Below are 7,767 nucleotides of genomic sequence, written 5' to 3'. Positions count from 1 at the left end.
CACAATATTCTCGCTAAACGTAAATGTTGAAAAAGTAAAGGATTAACTTTTGACATCGATCTACCAAAAATGATTGAGCTAACTTATAATAACAAATAAGTAAAATTATAAAATATCATTTCACATTGGAAAAGAAGGGATCTAACTCCTTAAGGTAGGATAAATGTTATTAGAACCTGATACTTCTATTGTTTATTCACTTTTTGTGTCTTTGCCACAACCCGAAGAGGTTATTTGTATGGTTTTAAATAATTAACTATTCAAATGCGGCAAGGGCCTTTAAAAATAATAGCAAAAGTAAAATCCAAAGAATTCGATAAAGGTGGACATAAATGCATAAATAAAAAGTTTTGGCATGGATAAGAAAAGTTATTCAATGCCAAATTGTGTTACATCCTTGGCTAGAAAGTTAGAAGATTTAAATAAACTATGAACTTCAGGCAGTTTATATGCGATTTTATATGTAAAAAAATAACCAACACTTTTTTGGATAGATGTTTTAACCATTAACATTTTATTTAAAGCGGGTATATACGATTTTTTTATATGTGTTTAATTGTAATATATTAATAAAATATGCTACATATACACAAAATAGAAAAAAAAAATATACATTAAAGCCGTCTTTTATTAAATGCAGCAAAGACAAATTAGCGGCCCGAGCCGATTGTGACAAACATATTTTCCTACAATAACCGAAGCATTCGTCTTTGTATTAGGATTGGAGTTCGTGTGTCGTATGAATAGATATCGTTGCCGAAACTCAAATAAACCGTTAAACTAAGTTTAGATTCACATCGTACATGTATGATATACATGCTGGCGAATTCGGCTGTACAGCCGTTTTCAATTTCAGAATTAAATATCTGGCTTATTTCGCATTTTTCGACACATGTTGTTCCTAACTTTTATTTTAATTTATATTGAAATATATAAATATACTAAGTTTTTTTACACATTTTATATAAATTCATAAATATTTGACAAAATCGTATATACCCGCTTTAACATTTTTATTAATCAACAATATATACATGTTTTGAAATCATTTTTATGATAATCGCAGTTATTATGTTAAAGATATTATCAAAGACAGTGGGCAGTTTATGTCACTGCAAGAGCTAAAAGTGAACATTTATAAACCAGTAAAGTTTGTACATTATGAACGTATGAAGATAGTTCTTTCCACATACATGAACTCAGTTCAAAATGTAAAATAAGAAGAGTATAAAGTGCATTCGTATCCCGTTGTGTCGACCGATATAAAACCTATCGTTATGAATTCATGTGATAAGTTACTCTACAATATTATATTTAAAATGACCATCTGAAATCCCTACATGCCAAACAAATTTGAGTGATTACATTGCATGTGATTATACACAATAGAAAAATGTTCATGGACAAGTGTTTAAAACAACGAATAATACATATATTCAATGGTAAACAAATTAGGATTTTCCACAGAAAATTGGGAACAAACTCACTTCTTTTTAAAATGGGATTGTCGGATAGTAATATATGAACTTTTTGCAAAAAGTCAGATAAATCAAATACCCATTTTTTTCAGGGAATATAACATAGTAAAAATAATTATGAAAGGTGTCTCTGATAGCTTATAAACGCAAGTATACAAATAGTTATAAAATGTTCCTTCTTGGAGATACAAATGAAAGCGACAACTGCTTAATTCTTGTCATGGAAGTTAAAAATTACATTTTTGAATGCAAAAGAAAAGAGGTTATTCCAAATTTTCAGGCATTTAAGGCTGGCCTAAGATTATCTTAAAATATTTATGCAATTATAACAAGTGAATGAAGTAAAGGAACTTTTGGACAGTTATAAGAGTATCGTGTTTTTCATAAATGAATAACAAAATTACTGTCTTTAACGCTCATTATATATGAAACGTGCAGAATTTGTTTACTTGATCAAATCTGAATATGTTGTTCGCATAATGATCATAATGTATAAATTGATTGTTTTGTTAACTGCACTCTTATTATAAATCCTAACTTTGTTAATAATGCACATTTTTAAGGATACTGGAAAAAGTTACATAATAGGGTTTTATCTTGTTTGAACTTGTTACCATAGTTAAATTGTTATTGTACATCTTAATTCTTTTTCGTTTAAGAAGCACTTATTATTGTGTTATATATAAAAAAAAATAAGTAAAGTAAATTGAAAAAGGTAAAAGGTTGAAGGATGCTTTTCTATTAATTCAAATTGTGTAATGATTGTAATAATATATTGAAAACACATTGCATATGGTTTTATGAAATGAATATTAAAAGCATTTAAACAGGAAAAAAGTATATATTACGAAAGCCCCGAGCAAAGTAGCGTTCCCTGTGGTCACAAATATCCACTATAAATCGCATCTTATATGCATCTTTGAAAAAGAGTGGTGTATATTTATATTTTTTAAACGAAAATTGACTATTTTGTTCATAATTTATAACTTGAAACATTGTATTATCATGAGTTTTAATATATTTACAGTGAATATAGTGTCGAAATTGTTATGAATTTCACACGCACATGCTTTTTTGACTTCCATACATATTTACATACGATGGATCTTGTGTAAATATATAATCATAGTATTTATTTCAGACGAAAAGTGCTTACTTTATTTATCCAAGGCTTCTACTCAAAGCTGTTCGGGACATACTGTTCTCTTCCAATTGTTAAGCCAGCATCTTTTTGACGATGCTGCTTCAGCGAAGCAGCTCGTCTACGTTATCATACCATGTACGAATTCTTCACAATGGCGACCTATGTAAAAGACCGAGCCAGTCCGATTGAGTTAGCTAAATTTTCTCAATCGGCATACCTCGCTGATTATTATTGATAAAGGTAAAGGAAGCTTGGTTCCCGTTCTCTTTCAAATTTATCGAGATGTTCGGCAAATGAACCAGAAAAACTGCCAGGTGGCACTTCAAACGTTGTGACGTTGGGAAAACCCCAAATGTAGTTATTTCTAGATTTGATCGAGACTGTTACCCGCCTCCCAGTTTTGCTAAATTGGTCAAGTTCCCCACGGGTACTACATCCCTGTATCCCCCAAATTTTTTCTCGTACCCTACATTTTGCGTACCCAATTTGTTTGTCGGTCACTTTTTTTTCTTACTCAAATTGTGTTCGTACCAAAATTGTTGTTCGTACCCCAACAAAATTTCGTACCCAAATTAATTTTTTTTTCGTACCAAATTTTGTTGTTTGGCATATTTATTTCGTAACCAAAATTGTCGTACCCAAATGTTTTTTCGTACCCCACATTTTCGTACCCACATTAACAATTGTGGTGATGTAGATAAACTTAAATTGATGATTTCATATCCATCCTCTTCAAACGCATCGTCACACCAGTACTGTCAGTACTTTGATTTATAGTTTGCTTTACTTGCAACTTACGACATTAAGCGTATATTTTCAGTTCTCACCTTAGGTAATGTTACCTGTAGCTTGACTGGATACATCGGATGTTTTTACAAAATTGTCATTTTAGGCAATATTTGTCAAAACTAGCATTAAGGGTATTCACAATATATTTAACAAAGAAAAGCGTAAGATACGATTTTTTTCCCGTAAACTAGTGCATGTAAAATATTCAAAGAAAAAAATAAAAAATAAATAGTGCATAAAAAACAACTTAGTTTGTTCTTGCTATATATAACCCATATGATTGTGTATGCTTGTATTCCATTTTTGCTGGTATTACACGAATATAGATGTATGAATAAGTTCATTACAGTTTATAACAAGTAGATTTTTAGAACACTATTGTGCAAGCTAATTTGCAGGCCCATTGGACAAAAACCATATGACCCGACGTTTTATACGACAAGTTATCATAATCTATAATATCATGCATCGCAATGGACGAGAGACACCCACTGTTTTGTATGGGTTACGAAATGTTAATCAGTAGTTTCTTTACAAACAGAAATTCACACTACATCCTTCTTTCAAGTGCCACCATATAGAAATAGCCGTATGACATCGTACTTGAATTTTTTCCCATAAGTGTTCATTTTGTTACACATGTAATCGTGCACAAGGCATTGTGCACAAGTATGCACTTAATGTGTTTTTTTGCCGGCCTAGCTAAGCGCAATTTGCGTATTTTGGTTCAAGCGACAAACAATCGAATCAATCGAAGTTTATAAGTTCAATTGATCGATGCGGTTATCTACACAAAAACAACAGCAATTAATACATGCAATTAGATATATGATAAAAATATTATAAATATACATTCAAATGGAAAATTCAAATACACATGATGAGGTGAATTTTAAAGCCTCTGAACTTGAAATGAAATACATGTTAATCAAGAATTATAGATGCAATTTGAAAGTGTGCCAAATTGTCATTTAATCTATAGCCTAGGTAGCAGGTAATTTATTATTTTTCAAACGATACCGCTTTTAAAACCGAAGGTAGGATTTCTATACGTATACGTCCATTTCGACAAACGCGATTAATTTTAAGTTTTAAAGCGCAAAAAGACGGATTTCTACCTTGTAACCAGCAGATATATTCTTGTTGGCAAAGATAAAATATGTTTCTTATTTATACTTAAATTTACTATGCCAAATAAGTTGTGTGGCTCCAATAAATATATTTTAATAAATTTTCGCAAATTATAATACAAACAATTGACAGAGGAAATAAATAAAAGGTTTAAACTAGTAACCTGCAGGAATACAAAATATCCTACACAAATAATACAATGTTTCATTCAAAATGTAATTGCCGTTTGAAACAACTTTCAACAAGTAAACAAAATATGGAGGGAAAGAGAAATATTGGATGTTAAGTGCACGTGTTCAGAATAGTTCAGATTCAACAATATGTTAACTATAAAACAGTCGAGGTTTAATATACCCTTCGCCTAGCGCAATTTCTGCCTTTCGCCAAGCATCAACGTGCTTCAACCAAGCGTGCCAACTACTTTCGTCACCGCGATACACCGTGGAACACCGTGGAACACCGTGGAACGCAGTGATGTAGCCGTGGCGAATGGCGGTGACAGGCTCGATCAAATATGTTGATAAGAACTCGAGCGCGGGCAATAAATCTTACGGTGGACCACCGTAATTTGCGATGAATACAAGTACATGTGAATGCACATGTACACTAACATATATTTTTAATTTAAATGACATGTTGCTTTATATCTATTTACAACTTATTAATCTGAGGCGTTCAAAATTGAACATGAGGTTTTGGAGTATTTATCCCTGCGGCAAATTATTGTAAAAGGTTTGGAATTTGAATTTATATTGGCAATGTATATGAACAGTTTCACTTCTCTAATTGCCCCGTTTCCTTACTTGATTTTTCAGTTTATTTACCATGAATATCAATATAAACTAGGACTGGTAATGTCGTGTTTGATATGCCCCAATAATTATAAAAATATAGTAAAATTTTCAAATACTTAGGATGATATCACTTAAAGTTTTCATAATTCTGTCCGGCAATTAAACATAACAAAGGAAAAGACATTTAACATAAGATAGCAAGAGCTTTGCACTGCACTTTTCCTCTATGATGTGGACCTACCTTATGAAGTTTCCAGTAATTATTTATAATTTTGTGTGCATTCCCCGTAATATGTAAAAATAAACAAAGGAAATTAACAAACGCTGGAGTAAACGAGTTACGGCTGTTCTGCGCTGTAACTTTTAGTTATGCATTATAATGCAAGGTATGTGATTTTAGGCTATCATTATGTAAAGAATTCGCGTTCGTGTACTTCCTTAAATAATGTTCTTTTAACCCTTTTAAAATATCATAGGTTAATTGTTTAACTGCGACAAAAGTATAAAAAACACAGCATAATATGTGCTTGTTACAAATAAAAAGATAGGCAAATTTAATGTAAATAAGAGATTTTAAGTAAAATCTGATATTCGAATCGATTTATAACTGTTAATAAAGTAGTTTTATAACACTGTTGTTGTTGTTTTTGTTATTTAAGCTATGTTGTTTAACATAAATAACTGCAGTGACATTCTTATAGAAGCGAATAATCAAAACACAGAAACTCAAAATCATGATGTTAGTACACGGAGCTAGAGTACGTGGTAAGTAGTAAGTATGAATATTTGTATGGAATTTTCTAACCCTATCTCGGCTGAAGACGTTTGGAGGTTAAGACCGAGGCTGACCAACTAACGTTGAAAAAAAAGGTATAAGATTTGTTTTTTTATCAGATTCATATAACCGTCCGAAAAGGTAAATTTGAAATTTTGAAAAACAACAACAACATCCAATTTGGAAAAGCCTTTTCTCTATATTTATATACTCTAGCGTTGGTTGAATAAAACGAGCGAAACCGGAAACGTAATATATTATAAAGGCTTTTCAAAGAGGTAACGCTATATGGCCCACATATTCTAAGTGTATGGTCTTGTGTCGCCTTTTGCATATCAATACTTTTTAATATGATTAAGAACGAACATATATGTTTACATATATGTTCCATTAAATGGTTAACATTTAAACTAATGGCAAAGACATACGCACACAATCAAAAACACATTTGACCAATTCTTAAAAGAATAATTGGTAATGAAATATATACTTCTTTAACAGAAATGTATGTATAACGATGAAAACTAAAGTAGCTTTTACTTAAAGTAAATTTAATATCTATATTATATATAATGATACTTACGTCGTTAGTTCTATTTCTGTCTTTGTCTCGTGCTTTTTATTTATTTGTCGACGCCATATTTCTATATATCTATATGTTGCCCAATATTGTCCATTTGTTTCACACGCGTTTCATTGTAAGAAGCTGGTACTTATTGAATATAGCCTGCACACACTTTGCAACAGTTCTATTCTAACTTTTTACACCCGCCTTTATGAATATAATAAAAACGTTGAAAACAAATCGTTTGCTTCCTTATTCACGCTTGAGATAGTATGTATTAAAGGGACCTTTCCACGTTTTGGAAAATTGACAAAATTGAAATAAGAAATGTTTCAGCTTCGCAAATTTTGTTTGTAATTATATTTGCGAGAAAAAACAGAAATACTGAACAGTTAACCTGCTCTAAAATATCTGTTATATGCGTCTTTTGGCGATTAAAAAAATTGAAAATAATAAAGCGTTATAGACGCAAAACGATTGAATAATTTGGAGAGTTCTGTTGTTATCGTTATGTTTTGTTACATGGCGAAAATTGCGTATATTGGGTATTACATACGCCTCATTGTAATTTTACACGGATTTTTGGTAACATAATATACGTATAACGAAGAATGTAGTCCGTTACTGCATTTAACCACTTTGCATCCAGATTCTGCGTTCTCAAAAAATAGCTCCGATCGATGAGCGCGTTCCATCAATGGCAACGTCTTTTCACTGTGGCAATAGCACCCGAGTAACACGCAGTCATCATGGAAGGTGTATACAGCGACGAAATATCGGTTCAATACTGAACTATCTACACTTTATCGATACAGCGCATTTATGTTCTTTCGTTTTAAGAAATCAACTGCGTTCGTGATATGGGCGACACAATTTAATTACCACGCGCTATATTTTTACTGTCAAAGCAAACATCTCAATGTTCGCCCGTGCTTTTCATGCCAGTTTTGAACTTTTTCCTTACACACGAAATACAGTCATGCTGGGGTTGTCACTTTCACAGCAGCTAACTGATTTGCGTTAATGGTTTCCAAGTACATGTAATCAAAACAATCTCGTATATGTACGTCCTAACAGAAGATCGTTATCAA

The 7,767-nt window shown here is 31.7% G+C and overlaps 1 protein-coding gene across 1 annotated transcript in view; it reads right to left on the bottom strand.

The window, feature by feature from the left end:
- Positions 1-6,879, bottom strand: part of LOC127839731 (beta-1,3-galactosyl-O-glycosyl-glycoprotein beta-1,6-N-acetylglucosaminyltransferase-like) — a 29,984-nt gene extending 23,105 nt beyond the window's left edge. The window contains exon 1 of the mRNA XM_052368117.1: positions 6,695-6,879. The gene's annotated coding sequence lies outside the window, so the exon portion shown is untranslated. The remainder of the gene's footprint in view (positions 1-6,694) is intronic.
- Positions 6,880-7,767: the final 888 nt, after the last annotated feature.

Source organism: Dreissena polymorpha, chromosome 7 (genome assembly GCF_020536995.1).
Source record: "Dreissena polymorpha isolate Duluth1 chromosome 7, UMN_Dpol_1.0, whole genome shotgun sequence".
In the NCBI taxonomy this organism is placed as follows: domain Eukaryota; kingdom Metazoa; phylum Mollusca; class Bivalvia; order Myida; family Dreissenidae; genus Dreissena; species Dreissena polymorpha.
The sequence above is the reverse complement of the archived record's forward strand: the minus strand, read 5'-3'. Positions and strand labels throughout refer to the sequence as shown.